The sequence below is a fragment of the Phalacrocorax aristotelis genome, chromosome 12 (assembly GCF_949628215.1).
Source record: "Phalacrocorax aristotelis chromosome 12, bGulAri2.1, whole genome shotgun sequence".
NCBI classification, from domain to species: Eukaryota; Metazoa; Chordata; class Aves; order Suliformes; family Phalacrocoracidae; genus Phalacrocorax; species Phalacrocorax aristotelis.
In genome coordinates, this window is record NC_134287.1 from 1,353,732 (window position 1) to 1,368,649 (window position 14,918).

General features: G+C 43.7%; 1 long non-coding RNA gene across 1 annotated transcript in view; it reads left to right on the forward strand.

Annotated features, from left to right (window-relative positions):
* The window catches only part of LOC142063642 (uncharacterized), a 295,850-nt gene that overhangs the window by 92,805 nt on the left and 188,127 nt on the right, over positions 1-14,918 (forward strand). Inside the window, exon 3 of the long non-coding RNA XR_012662818.1 lies at positions 5,349-5,507. This is a non-coding gene — a long non-coding RNA (uncharacterized LOC142063642). The remainder of the gene's footprint in view (positions 1-5,348; positions 5,508-14,918) is intronic.

Here is a 14,918-nt window from a genome sequence, read left to right on the forward strand (position 1 = left end):
CAGAGTTGCTGGAGGGAGGCCTAAACCCTGCGGCACCCGTGCAACATCACCACTCCCAGGATTTCTTTGCGTTCTTCAGCGTTTATATGGAGGATGAAGTTCTGGTTCTGTTGACCCAATTGGGAAATACATATTATGTTGGATTAAACCAGAATGCATCCTGTTGTTTTCCAACTGGACAGGTGAATGTGAAAAGCAGCCCATGAATTGTTTGTAAATCTCTGCTGTATGGTAGAGACATATTTCTGTCTCTTGTTTAAAGGTGGAGATATGTCTCCGGGCCTGGCTTGATGTTTTCTGTGAGGGAAGTAAGTGTTTTCAAACCTTAAAGGCACAGGAGGGTGGAGAGGGGAATGGGGGCAGTGGAGCACTAGAGTGGATTGCTTAGGGAGGTTGTGTAGCCTTTGTTGTTGTTCTTAGAAACAGGCTAGACAAAAAGGTTTAGAAGTACTTCAATGACGGTTGATCCTGCCTTGGCAGAGCCATGGTCTTGACGATCTCCTAAATTCAACTCCAATCTTTCTGTGATTCTGTAACAGGATAGAATTGTTGTTATTCTGTTACTACCATTCAAAGAGCGCTCTCGGAGATCAGAATCTGGCATTGCCTGGTGCTGTACTTGCATGCTAGAGAAAGGTGGTCCTGTCCTCAGAGAGCCTGCAAGTACGAGTCAAGAAGCAGTGGCTAGTCTGGACAGCTGAGGGAATACAGTAAGGAGCAATGAGATGCTATTGATCAGCGGGATAGGCAGTACTCATAATACATCAGCAGCCTAACTGCTGTCAGATTTTTGCAGGCATCATGGCTAAGGAGAATTTGAAGGAGGATAATGAGGAAGCTTTGCAAATGAAATCTCCAGGCTCCCACCACCTCTGCTCCAGAGCTGGGCAGCGGCAGGATAATGGTTTGCCTCCCACTTCTGACTGTTCTTGTGTCCCTGCCCACCGCTGCCCACTCTCGCTGAGGGCACAGGCGGTGCTCTTAGAAACTTGCTTCCAGCCTGTTTCGTGGCAGGATGGCAGGAGACAGAGCCAGGATAAGGGCTGGCCCTCCATCCCACATGCTGTGGGATCTCTTCCAGTGACAAGAAGTAAAGTTGATGAGTCTGTATCGAGACAGTGAAGTGACCCCCGTGCTGCTCCACATAATTAATAAATAAAGCACTGGGGGAGTTTTTGCCATGCCGGCTGCTATGACAGGGCTGTCTACGGTGCACTTAAGCATTAAATGACCAATTTCTGTCAGACTAACTTCCCAAGCCTCTCTCTCTCTCTCTCTCTCTCTCACTCACAAAGCTAGCTTCCTCGCTCCCTGCACTTGGAGTTTTTCAGCAACTGATGGCTCCTGGTTCATTTCTGTGGAATTAATTGGTCCCTGAATGAATTCTGTTGACAGGGCAATTTATCATGTGTTTGGGTTGACAGTGTTGGATACCGGTAAAGGGGGGGAGTGGTGTGTGAGTGGGATGAGGGGAGATGGACAGGGTGGGGGTGGGTGGGAGGATGAAGAAGAGGAGGAGTAGAAGAAAGGAAAGGTGGAGGAGGAGGTTGTTTAAAAAAATAAAATGAAAGAGAGAGGAAAAATTCTGTCGTTCTTTGGCTCCCTCCAGTCCAACTCAGTGCAATGGATAATGCACAAGAGGGATGGGGGGGAAGAAGGGAGTGCCACTTGTCTCATGACGGGAGTCAGGATGCTGCTTTTCCACAATTTGCACCATGGCCTGGGGGAAACAAAAAAAAAAAAAAAAAAAGGAAAAAAGCGAGTAGTTGTGTGGTGTCTCTGCGGCTCAGCTGGAGCCTCCGTATGTAATGCCCACATCTCTACTCTCTCATGCCAAAGTGAGTGGGAAGCCAGGGACAAATCCGGTTGACCCTCAAAATGCTGGTAACATGCCCAAATACTGTTTCAGTAGGTACTGAGTGGTGTCCAGCACCTCACAAGCATTGGTAACTGCCATTGTGTCTACTAGTCAGGGATGTCCAAGAAGGAATCACATCTCACACTACAACATCAGTGGTTCAGGTTCCCAGTTCCCCCTCAGCGTGGGTCAGAAAGGGGTGCCTGGTCCCATATGTGCCTCTGACAATCTCAGGTTACATCATTTCACACTGTCCAAGATACGGACAATGAGGGAATTCCCAATATAATTAAAATTACATTACAATTACATTGTCATTAAAATGTCGTGACTCTGGCTTATGGATTCAGTTTCTAGTCAACACAATCCAGATGATCGTTTCAGTCCCTCTGGCTTCACAGCTTCTGAATGCAGAAGTGTGGGTATGTGTGCACATGCACGTGCTACAGCATGGATAATGTTAGAACCAATCAAAGCCAGAAAGAAATTAAATCTGGATGAAACAAAAGTATCTGAATAAAGATTAAATACATTTTTAAAATTATGTCTTTTCTGGGAATCTTTGAGTGACCTAAAGGGGTGTACTAAAGACTTGATCGGGGGAGGTATGTCTGTGAAACGTTGGTTCTGTGCACATGCAGAGGATAGGCTCCATCAGTGTCATCTTCACCCGTCTCCTTGCCCAACCTTCCCTACACTGCAAGTGGGGTGCTCAAAAATACTCCATGCTGAGATCAGTGGAAAAGTTACCAGTAGCTTTTCTGCTGATCTCACTGGGAGCAGCATTAAGTCAGAGCTCAGCGTTTCTGAAATTGCCATCCGGAGCCTTTAGCTGCAGGCTAGTGGGACCTGCCCATGTTTCTTGGAGCACTGTGACTCAGTTTACCAGCATTCAGTCATCATCTTTGTCTTTCGACCAAAGGTTTCCTCAATGCAGCTGACAAAACGAGTGCCCATATCGTAAACAGCCTGGAGACAGAACTGAATTGGAGTGGCAAGTCCCAAAGTGGGCATGGTGAAACACAAATGGTGTGGTGGTAGATGGTAGAGTTGTTCAGCCAGATATAATGCAAATGCAAATATAGTTCTCGTCTGGTAAAAACGGTGCAACTGAGCATCAAGGAGGCTGACTGCTTGTTTATGGTTGTCTTCACATTGTTGTTTTTGCCCTGTGTTTGGTCAGACCTCTAGCCTGCATCCTACCTGAGACTATCTGAGCATCAGATCTTCTAGAGTGCTAAAATGAAGCAGGTAGGGTGAGGAGATGTAGGAAGCAGGGAGCTGTCGCAGTCAAACTGCAGAGGATTTACAAGAGAGGCTTTGTACGGGCCCTCAAGTTTCCTGCCAATTAGAAAACCAGTAAAAGTTACTGCACTAAAGCAAGTGTACAGGAAAAGACAGCCGTGCAAAGGCATGCTGGGTTGAGGGAAGATTTATTTTCAACCACGTTTATTTTCCTTCTCTTGGTATGATCACTCCAAGGAAATGGTGCAGGCGGCTCCTTCTCAAGGCTTTTGTAACAGATTTCCATTGTAGTTACTCAGGTAAATAAAGCTGAGATTCATCTGTAGTGCAGGGGATCAAACCTAGCAATACTCCCAGTAGAGATGAACAGACCCAGAATCACAACTGCCACTTGAGATAGCAGGTTTAAGGAGGAAACATATGAATGTAGCAGTTTTTTATCTGGGATCCTAAAGTGTAAGTTGTTTGGGGTGAGGACCCACGCTTTGTTGTAGTTTAAGGCAACAAACAAAAACATGGAAGGAACTAACATACACGAATTGACGATGGTGGCAATAATAACTGAGCCGTGATTTTTCTGCATGGAAGTCACGCAAACAGTCAGAGATTAATCAGAAAACTTGGGAGAGGTATGTGGTGCTTGAAAAGGACTGATCTGAATTGGGGGTAGCTGTAAAGGGAGAACGTGGCTGGTTACAATCCCACAGAACAGAAACGTCACTGATTGCTAATGAGAAGGTGCTTGTATAGGAGTTGAGCGTCTTTTTGTAAAGAGGGACTCCACGCAGAGAGATGAAGCCTATATGCAGGTTATTTATAAAGAGGTTTTTTCCTCGTTAAAAACAAGATTAGTAGTACCACAGTGTATAAATGTGAACCAAAATGAAGAACGTGCAGTTTGGTACCAAAGGCTCTGCAGCATAAGATGCAGAGATCTGACAAGCTCCAGCAGCTATAAGTTGATAGTAGGTAAGTTCAACCAGAAATAATATGCGGATTTCCAACAGTGCAGGTAATCACCTGTCAAAATATTTTAGCTAGGGTTCACTGTATTTTCCAGCACTCAAACCTTTATACTTGGTAGCAAAAGTTCCTCAGAAGCAGATTCCCCTGGACCCACAGCAGGAATTAATTCAAAGCAGCCCTTTGAATATCAGAGGCCATACGTGATGATCACAGTGTACTAGGAGTCTCCTCTGGGGTAGCTGTGGCAATGAACTTGAAAACAGCTACCTTAGAAGTCAATGCCTGACTCCAGTTTCACTTACACCCTCTTCATGTGAGTGTAACTCTTGACTTCGGACTTCTGATTGACAGTGGTGGATACAGAAAGCAAACCAAGCTTCTGAGAAAAATGGTTGTGAGCAGCTGTCCCGAGCCAGTCAGGTGAACATGACATAGGACACATTAATGGAGTAAATGGGCGTGTTTTCACTTACGTCACTGAACCTTTGGGACGCAAATACATTTATATTAAAAAAAAAAAAATCCCTAAAAATTGAAGAGCGAGAGTAAAACCTGAAACAGTACAAATCTTTCTGTATTGTGAAATGGAAATGAAAAAACTTGTGGTTGAAAAGGCAATAATTCAAAACTGAGTTCTGCTTAAATCAGTGGATACAAAATGGACTAAAATAAGCTCCGAGCAGGTTGCATTTAGAACTAACCAGGACACAATGGGGAGCTAGCTAAATTGGCAAGACAGGCAACTTAAAAATCATTCAGTATGCAGCTCCTGCGGCATTGGCTATGATTAGAAATGTAGGCCAGAGCTGCAGGCTGAGTTTTGTCACTTCTAATGCTAAATCTGTGGATTTAGGGGTATAGTATTTGTAAGACTGGGCCAGGCTTGTGTTTTGTCTGGTCAACCATCTCTAGCAGTAATCTCTAGCAGTAATCTCAACAGATCCTTAAGGGGAAGGCGGAAGAACTGTGCGATGGGCAGACATAGGGCAGCACCTGCAGTTTGTTGGGACCTCAAGTCATCTGCAGGTTGGCTTAATCCCAGAAATGTTCATATCTTTCCAGGACGCTTGTTGAATGCTCATAACTCTGGTTGGTTGTTTGGTTGGTTTTAATCTATAAAACTGTCCGGTCTTTTCTGGAATCCTGGCAACTTCCTGTGGCTACGACTTCAGTTGGTCAAAATACAAACTGTTGGGGAAAAATTTTAATCAGCTTTGAATTGGCTTCTTTGTAAATCTAATCAAATGTCATCTTTTTCTGGTGTTCTTGTGACCTGCAGGGTCTGGTTCTGCTAAGGCAGCCTCTGGCTTGCCTTCTGGGGAGTGTTCAGGAGCCATCTTGATGAATTCCAATTCAGAGTCTTCCTGACACAGAGGATGCAGAGGTCAAAGAATGCCCCGAGCAGCACAGTAAGAGACCACGTGGAGCATGGATAAAGGTAAGAAAATGGCATAATTGTAAAGCAGAAGAGAAAACTCCTGAAGACATGAAAGGGGTTTGCTTTTGGAGGGATCTTTGAGTGAATGGTTCAGCTAAGATTTCTACCTGGAGCTCAGAAGAGCTTGATAAAAATTCTTGTATACTTGGTGGAGAAAATAATAGTGATTATAATGCTTTGCCTCGTTATGTAGTAATTAATCTGGAATGGAAGTTTACAGAAAGTTGTAGATGGTCTGGTCAGAAAGAAGAGCTTTTTGTAGCCATGGAAAACTGGTAAGGGAGAATTGTTGTGGTCACTTGAAGACAAGAGATCCCTGAGTGCCTTCTGTGTGCTTGTGATTCCAGCTGGAGTTGTGGGAAGTCTGTTGCTCCTAAAGATCCTAACCGAGGTGTTCTGTGACACGCCGCCAGTGCCTGATTTTGGGAGGGACACAGGAGACCTCGATGTGTTGTTAGGGATGGCACTAGTCTGCATAACGATTTGTCTTTAACTGACTCTGTCTATGGCTATTAAAAAGAAGTTCAGGGGACTAACCTCCCTGCCAAGTGGATACTCAGAAATGAGCAGCACTGACAGATTCTCACTGACATTTGCAGAGCTGATCTTTGTCTTTAGCACGGCACAAGTAATTTCTCATACCAATAGTGTAGCATTAACTGAGCCAGATAGGAGCTCTCCAGTGAGTCTGAAGGACTTAACCTCCATGTAGATAAATGTTCATCTGGCTGTAGGACTGAGAAAAGATAGTGACCTTGGTCACCGCAGAAAGGTAAAATGTCATTGCTCGAGTTGAGGACCATAACTGCACAAAGAAGTTGGTTGCGATCAGTATCATGTATTTTCAAATACTGGAGTCACACTGGAATTCACAGCAGAAACTACCGTGAGTAGTACCCTACTACTTTGGCAGCTCAGAGAGCATGAAGGAGCTCTTTTGCACCATGCTTATTCCAGGGACATAAAATCCTCCGTGGAGAAGGTATGGGTCATATTCACAAAGAGGCGATGACTAGTTCTTTTGTTTTCAGGCTGTTTCTGTCTCTCCTTCTAATGACCATTTTTCTTCTCCCTTTGGCCTCTTCAGTCTGGGCTTTATCTTAGGTGAGTTGTTCAACATTTGAATAAGAGATGGCTGAGGAAAGCACACTTGGGGGGAAAAATATAATACAATGGAGATAGATGCAGAAACAATAGTAGTTGTTATTTTGGCCCTGCTAGCTGAAACTAGAATCCTGCCATTTTTCCTTTTCAAGGTTGATCAGTTTAAGAGCAAGCCACGTTAGACAGACTACTGGCTAGTTTCGGGTGCCTAGGGAGAAACAGTGTCAGGAAAAACATTCCCCATCTTTGCTAAGCAAACCAGGTGATCAGTGGCTTATAGAATCACGGCACTTCTGTCACTTTGAAATTGGGTTAATGGGACAAAGTGAGAGGACCTGCAATCACAACACTTGTGTCTGAGGAGAAGGAGCATAAGGAAGTTTGCAGCTCTATGATTTTTGTCAGTATTTATCTCCTCTGTTAGCAGCATGGGGAATTTCAAACTGAGAAATTTCTGTTTTAGCAAATTAAGAGCATGCGAACTCTTCTGCTGTTCTGGAGCACAAACCAAACTGGGTAGTAAGGTTCCAGCTGCCTTTTGAGGCTTTTGGTTGGCCATTTAATGTAGGCTCTGATGCTCACTGTTATAGTACACAGATATGAGTTGTACAAAAAACACGCGTGCAGTTCTGTGCGTATGTAACCAAATAACCGAGCTTGAGTTCTCTGTATTCTGGGTGGCTGTGCAAGGGAAGAGGTGCATCAGAGCTTTTGCTCTTCCTGTGTTAAAGCCGTTGTAGGTCAGAAACGACACAAATCTAGTACCTTTGCTGCTGTATGACTCACCCAGAAGGAAGGGCTCCAAAGAGCCTTGCCTCCTTTCCTCCCAGGTCACCTTTGAATGGAACACAAGAATTATGAAGCCCAGCCCTGTGATATAACCACATAAGCATCTGCCTTCCCCTGCCATATCTTCCACCATGGGTCCCAAATGTTCTGGTGTCTCCCTCTCTTCTGCCAGAACGGGTGATGTCTGTGCTCAGTATCCGTTTGTGAAGGCAAACAGGTCTCAGAGCAAATCACAATATTGCTGATTTTTTGCTTTATCAGCCAAGCAAAATACATATGAAGAAGTAAAACACATGAATAAGCAAACAATAACAGGTCAAAATAGGCTATCCATACTCAAAGATAAAAATAGAAAGACAGACAGGACACTATGGAGACATCGATAGAGACTGTGCCAGATTTCCAGAATCAAAGACTGTTCTGAGTTCCCTTTAGCTTTGTTTCTACTCTCTCTCCCCTCCTTTTGGTGTGAACTTCTCATGTGGCACCTCGACCCAGAGCAGGATCTTCTGGGAAGTCAGTAACAGCAAAGAAATTGTCTCCAAGGAGAAGAAATGTTTGACGTCACCAGGATGTTTCCCAGGAGCGGTACTTTGTGGCTTTTCGCAAAAATGTATTTTGCTGTTTACAGTTTATTTTGTGGTGGGTCTTTGAGGCTTCTGGTGTGGGCCAGGAGCCCACTGTTACCTGCTGCGCAAACACGAGGCAGTAAGAGAATTCCTGCTACAGACAGTAATAACCTTAATCTAGTAATAACTTTAATCTAGTGAGAGTGATCACCTGATATATACAGAAGGGGGAGCACAATGAAGCAGTTGGAGCAGAGGGTATAATTTAAACCCCTTCTGATTTATGGTCAATCATAAAAAGAAGTCGGATGGTGAATATGTATCCTAGCTGGTAGAACAACAGGGGAAGATTTTTCCTAATGAACTTTCAGAAGAGAATTTGCAAAGGGCAAGGTAAAAATAAACTCATTAATTAAAGCTCAGGTCTCGTTAGAAAGAAAAAATAATGGATAGATTTTGAGGGATCTTTAGCAACTGTTGTTACAAAAATTTTCAAAAAACCTCAGTGTGTAAGGTACAGGTGAGTGTCCCAAACACTCCTCAGTGTCTTCTAGTAAAAATACTGAGCTGTGCGTATTTACATATGTAGGTCACATTTAGACCTTTTTGAGGAGCTGGTCATAGCTGTAGAAACTGAGCCTTTGGAATTTTCTGACAAAGGTGAAACCGAATAACAAAAGATTATACAGTTCAGGATACTGGCCAGTTTCTTACGGTTACTGGCCAGCAAATCCTCAGAGTACTGGGATAGAAATACATCATGGAAGGAAATCTCTCTCCACTCCTGAGTGCATCTGCAAGGAGCACAGGCGCCCGTGAACTGGGAAAGTGCTGGGCTGTCAGTGATTTCGGAAAGCTGTGGTGTTTGGTTAGATCCCTGATTATGGGTTATGTTTTAGCTACTTTGGGGAATCTTGGCCAAGCGTCTGCCTGTATTAATAGCTTTATGGCCATCCTTTGGGCTATTGGCGTGCTTCTGTGAGCTATCTGTTAGCACTTTCTTTCCACTATGTAACATCCTAAAGTTTCTCATCTGTCTTTTGTCGCAGCATTTTCTTTTGCTTGGACATTTTTTACATTATGTGACTGTATTCCCCTGCCAGAAAAGGATGCAGCAGGTGGAAAACCTGTGTTGAAGATTCATTATCTTTTCTTTCACATACTTTCTCAGGAATCTGGCAAATCTTTCAAAATACGTCAGTGAGGTTGGTCTGAGCAGCCACCTCTTGTCTCTTCCCCGAATGTGATTGCTTCCCAGCATCTTTCTGCTAGAGCTAATTGGTGGCGGCTCCCTTTGCTTCTATTCATACCTGTATAAAGGGCAGGAGGATCCAGAGTGCCAGCATGGCTGGTGAGGTTTGTGTGTCATTCCCTTTCTGTCAAAGATCAGGTGAGCAGCATTGAATGACACACTTCCCCTCTCTATTTTGACCAATGATAAGGAAGTTGGTCAGGAGAGGAATGATGTCTTACTTCGTACAGTACATAACACACAGGGTCGTCATCTCAGTATCTCCAGGTGATGTTGTAATACGGTTCATAATCACAATACGCAGGGACTGCAGTGTTCCTGCCGGTGGCTGTAGCCTGTGGCTGTGCTACTTTGCATGCTCATTCAGTACCCCTGAAGCTGCCTGCTATAAGCAATCTTCCAGCAGTCTTTTCAAGATCCCAGTGATGTACAGATTGTATTTTGACCTTATACGTGTAGTCCAGCAAACATGTATATGAATGCTAACTAGCATCATCTGGACAGTGTTTTACCAGATTCATCTCACATGAAAATCAGTACTTTGTATGCCCGGTTTGGCAAGTCTCACACACTCAGGAAGCAAGAATTGCTTTCCTCCTCCTGCAAGAATAATGACATAGGCTTAAATGTCATGAAGAGGGTTTTTTTGCTGTTTGTTTGTAAGTTCTTCGTCTTGTCTTTTTGAGCCTGTCATTGCAACTGGATGGTAGAAACAAATGAACTCACAAGTGTTTTAGAAAGGCTGAGATTTTTGTCTTATATCATATATCCTGTAACTGGAGCAAAAGCTCAAAACTTTCCTGAGACTTGTGAGGCAGCTGTGAGAACTAGTCACATGCCGTGTTCTGTTTGTGAGAGGACTGGCTGGCTACTGCACTGCCAAGGCAATTACATTGATACCTGCAGACAAAGTAAGTGGGCTATGATGGCAGAGTTGTTCTCAGCAAAACAAAACAAAGTAGAAAGAGAAAATACAGGTGCCTGCAGTGAGGTTTGTGTTGGGGTGCTTAAGAGGCAACATAAATCCATCATCAAGCAGCAGCTCTGTGGAAGAACAAGTTTCTTGAATGCTTCAGTGGCAACCAAATGCAAATATGCAAATTATTACACTTTGAAAAATTGGGTTAAATTCTCTTTTTGCATGCAAAAGAAACAATTAATTAAAATTTGGCACCCTTCTTTAGGGCAGACAGTAGAGCTCAGAATTTTCCAGTGAAAACTGGACAAGCTGAGATGTCCCCTGAAGCCTGATCTCTCTGGGGATCATTCCCAGAGGTATCACCAGCTCCTAAGTGCCCCAGTTCCTCTCAAGCACCGTGGTGTGAGCTATTGCTCTTCGCTGCCGTTTTTCATCCTCTTTTATGCCTTTATAGAAGATGCTTCCCTTGACATGCAAGGCCTTGTTCAATCAGTTTGCGACCCCTCCTTTCCCAGCAGAGAGGTAGAAATACCCTCTGTGCTTCTCCTTGGTGGGTGACCAGATAGGCAGGGTGCACACAGCAGCTTGGGAAAGGGGTTTGGGGTATGTCCTCTCTCCTCTGCGGTACAGTGGCTCAGCCACCAGAGCCCCAGGGATGTAGCATGTCACATCTACCGCTCCTGCTACATCCTTTTAGCCACCAGAAAACCTCTGTAGTTTAGGAAATGAAAGCTTTCACTTAAGATATGAAAAAAACCATGTCCAGAGCAAAAGGTGATGCCAGCTCCTTGCCTCTCACCAGAGTTGTGAGGAAAGAGCCGAGCTGCAGATTGTATTGAAAGTGAGGAGGGTAAACTCCCCCTTCCTCCTTTCCCATCCCAGCCCCAACCCAGCCCCCAATAAGGTTTCATCTCTCTGTGAATGGAGTCCCTCTGAGCACGATGTGGAGCCAGAGGAGTGACAGGTGCCTCCTGATATGCCTAAATGAGAAGAACCAATCGGAGGAGCCTGCCCAGCTTTTGTTGTCATCTGGCTTTGCTCACGAAAGATGAGTTTGATTGACAGATGCATCAAGGTTCACAGTTTATTGGTTTTTGCAAAAGAGCCAGATCTGCCAATTTAGACAGGGGAGTGACACAAAACTTTCCATCTAAATGGACTAATTTTACCACAGGGAATTCCCAGGCAGAGCGCGCCAAGGCAGGCGCAGTCCTGTTTTATTTTTTAACAAGGACTGAATGACAAATATAAACGACAGTTCTAGGCTGATGGAACATCAGCATTTGACACTTCACAGGGGAGCAGTGAAATAAACAATAGGCAGAGAAATTGAATTAGAATCAGATGAGAGTCAGCTAGAGAGGAGGGCCTGATTCTCCACCAAATCATTTATAAAAGAACAAACTGAATACTAAGTAGGTGTAACACGCTCACATCCTGGTTTATTAGCAAATTTAACCCACTAGCATATTACACTTGTGTGATGTAAACGGATTGCTGGACGAAGGTGGGTGGTAGGGGAGACCAGTGCACGGGGAGCGGGAGCGTCCAAGGGGTTTCTGTTCGCGGTGGTTCAAACCTCTTGTGATAATCTTGCCCAGTGTAACTAACAGACTCTACAAAGTTAGCAAGCAAAAGGTGTGACAAGTTCATTTAATTTCTCTCCCGTCCCCTCTGGCATGTTACCTGCGGAGTTCTGACTGTTCTCCCTGTATTCTGGCGTTGGCTAACTTCTGGGTACCCAGCTTCGCAGCCTTGGCTCAATTCTTTTACTGCTATTTTTTTTTCTCTAGGACTTTCCAATTTAAAACAGGCAACCCATGACATTTAAGAAGAATGATTCTGTGCAGTCTGTCTGGGAGTTCTGAGTGTGGACCGTGTCCGCTTGAGATAAAAGGTTGTCTCAGCTGATAGTGTTAGCAAGCTATTATCCTATTTCTACTCAGCTTTAACAGGGGGATAGGATATATAAACTTTCCTGATGCGTTAGACAGCTAACTGTTTGTTAGCTAGACATTGCTTGGGAGAAATTTGGATTCCTGGATTTTATGTCATGCTCTGAGATTTGAAGCGTATCTAGAGAAGTGATTTTCAATCTTTTTCAATTAGCAAACAGTAAGAACAGAAAACAATCACTAGAAGAATAGCTGCCAGTATAGTACATCTAGGTCCATAAGCTCACTTTTGCCAGTTACAATAAAAGCCATTTCCTTAAAAATAAACCAGAGATTTTAGAAATATAAGTTAAAAACTACTGGTTGTGATGTTAGAGAAAGGGGCATGAAAATAAGACTCTTCGGATTGATTTGCTTTTTAATGATTATTTGACTTCCATATACGAGTCTGAAAAGTGCATACGTGGAAGCTGCTGTATTAGTGAGGTGCTACAGCTAACCATGGTGGGTGCATTAAGGAGGTGCCAAATCCAGGTCTGTAGTTAAAACTGCATTCTGATGGAGGAAAAATGCTTCTTTCTTCTGCACGCTATCTGTGTGAAATCGCACACTGTTCAGTCTTATACCCCTCCGGGTTTTCTGCATAGGTTTTGTTTGTCTTCCTTTCATAAGTGTTCAACAGGGTGCATTTGAAATTGGTCTCAGGCTGAAAATCATTATGTTTGTAATATCTCATTGTCATTGTGTCTCTTTAAAACAGAGTGATTTGCCTCCTTTTGAACAGGCGCAGGGGCAAAGCCAGAGCAATTCTGATGCAAATAATATGTTTGGAAAGGAGACAATTTAGAAGTTAAGCCATTTTTGTTATGTTTCATAATGGAAAGCTTATCCTTTACCGAAGACCAGTGCGTAGCTCTCGGTGAAACCAGTGCCATGCGTTGCATGGCATCAAGACAGTCCCCTGCAGTTTTTCTCCCGTGGGTGGAAGCCACAGGCGGTTTCGATCAGCATTTACTGACTACAGCCGGTCAGCAGTTGCTTACAAACTCTGGCAGCAGACAGTTAGGCTGCCTGCAGTGAAGATGGATGTTGCCTCTGTCCTCAAGCCTGGTGTTCCTACCAGAGGATTGAAGGGGACTGTGGAAAGCGGCAGCAAACAGTAAGGATAGAGAAGGTCCTCGATGTGGGGGGACAGGGGGGTGTGGAGAAGCCAGTAGTTCCTGAGGAGGGAGCGTGTGGTGCAGGATGATCTCCCCAGCGTGTACGACAAGGAACACGGGAGGGTTTAAACCTGAGAGGGTAAGGGGCAGAGAACGAGGAAGGGGGATTACTGAGAGTCCGTGTTTTCCACTTGAGGGGCAATGCCGAGCGACAACTGGCAAGGCACTGGAAGGGATCTTGAAGGAAAGTGTGGAAGAGGTGGCAGGAGGCAGGGGTTGCAGGAAGCAGCCAGGGTTGACAAGGGGGGTTCTCCTGCTGTGGGGGTAAGAAACAGAGGAGAAAGGGCCTCTCTGAGCAGCTGCCATGGAATGAATTTTTAGGTAGAGTTTTGAACCTGAAATGATCAAACATGCTTTGGATGGGCAGCTATGACCAAAATGTCACACAGCAGAAGGCAGGAAAAAGCCCAAGTCTTTGACAAGCTTTGGTATCGGACCAGCTTTGCCAGGAGTTACAGGGCCATTTCCAGGTCTTGTGACATTTGAGCTGCTTCCTAAAGCACTAGACCATAGGGTGGGTCCCTGCCATGCAGTGAGCCGCTCAGTTTTCACTAAAAGAAGTGAATTTTTGACTCTCGCAGTAGAAGAGGCACAATTAATAATGTAGCTATAGACCTTTTGACAACACTCTAAATGCAGACATGTATATATAAATATACACATGTATATATAAATATACATGTGTACAAAATGGTGTTATGTACAAAACCCATGATTTCCAGTCAATCTTGTGATTTTTGTGGTACTTTGTGATTTTCAAGTACAAAGGGCTGGCAGTACAGGCTCTAACACACTTCCTTTGCTTCACTGCAGAAGGCTCCTGAATCACGTAATTAACTGTCCTGAGGATATTCCCAGCTTTTTTACTAAAGCAGACAAGAATTTATGTACAGACTGTTTATTATGCGTATCTTCATTAACCACTACTTGTTTAGTGAGCTGATCCTTCCCCTAATATTTTTAAGTATTTTACTTTGGATTCAAGCATCATTGTGTAGATTTACTAGATGATAGTTTTCAGGATAATTTTTTTCCTTTAAAGCATTGGTGCCTTATTTGTTGTTCTTCCACTTTTGCCAGTCCCCAGGTCCTCACAGTTTTTCAGTACTGATTGTGTTTCCAGTAAATTAATCCGCTATCTTGATTAATAACTTTGGATATGTTTTATCTTTCCTTGCCTACACCTCATTAAAGAACATACTTGTTTTTAAAGAAAGTTGTCATCATCTCAGAATGTTCAAACTTTTCTTTATTTTTCTTGTCAGAGTAATTATAAGGAGGATTTCATTACTTAGGGTTGCATAATCTCTTACAATATAATTTTCTTGTGGTGAAAGAGACTGTGGTGCTCTTTTTAGCTTCATCACACAACATTTTCTCACTGAGAACTCCCATTGATTATGCAGGATTATTAAAGGAACATAATACTAGTTGGAATGGTAGAAATAGCTCTTCCATGCAAGTATTTCTTTTTGCAAGATATATAAGTTCTTCGAAGTTGCAAAAGTTTTGCTATAGTTCAACTATCAGTTATGGAGACTTACGCAGGCGCGTCAGGGCGCAGTTCTCTGAGCTGTAAGCAGTGTGATACAGACGAGATGATCATGCTAGCTTCTAAATCTTTCTTCTACAATTATTTTACCAGGATGAATTTTGACGATCC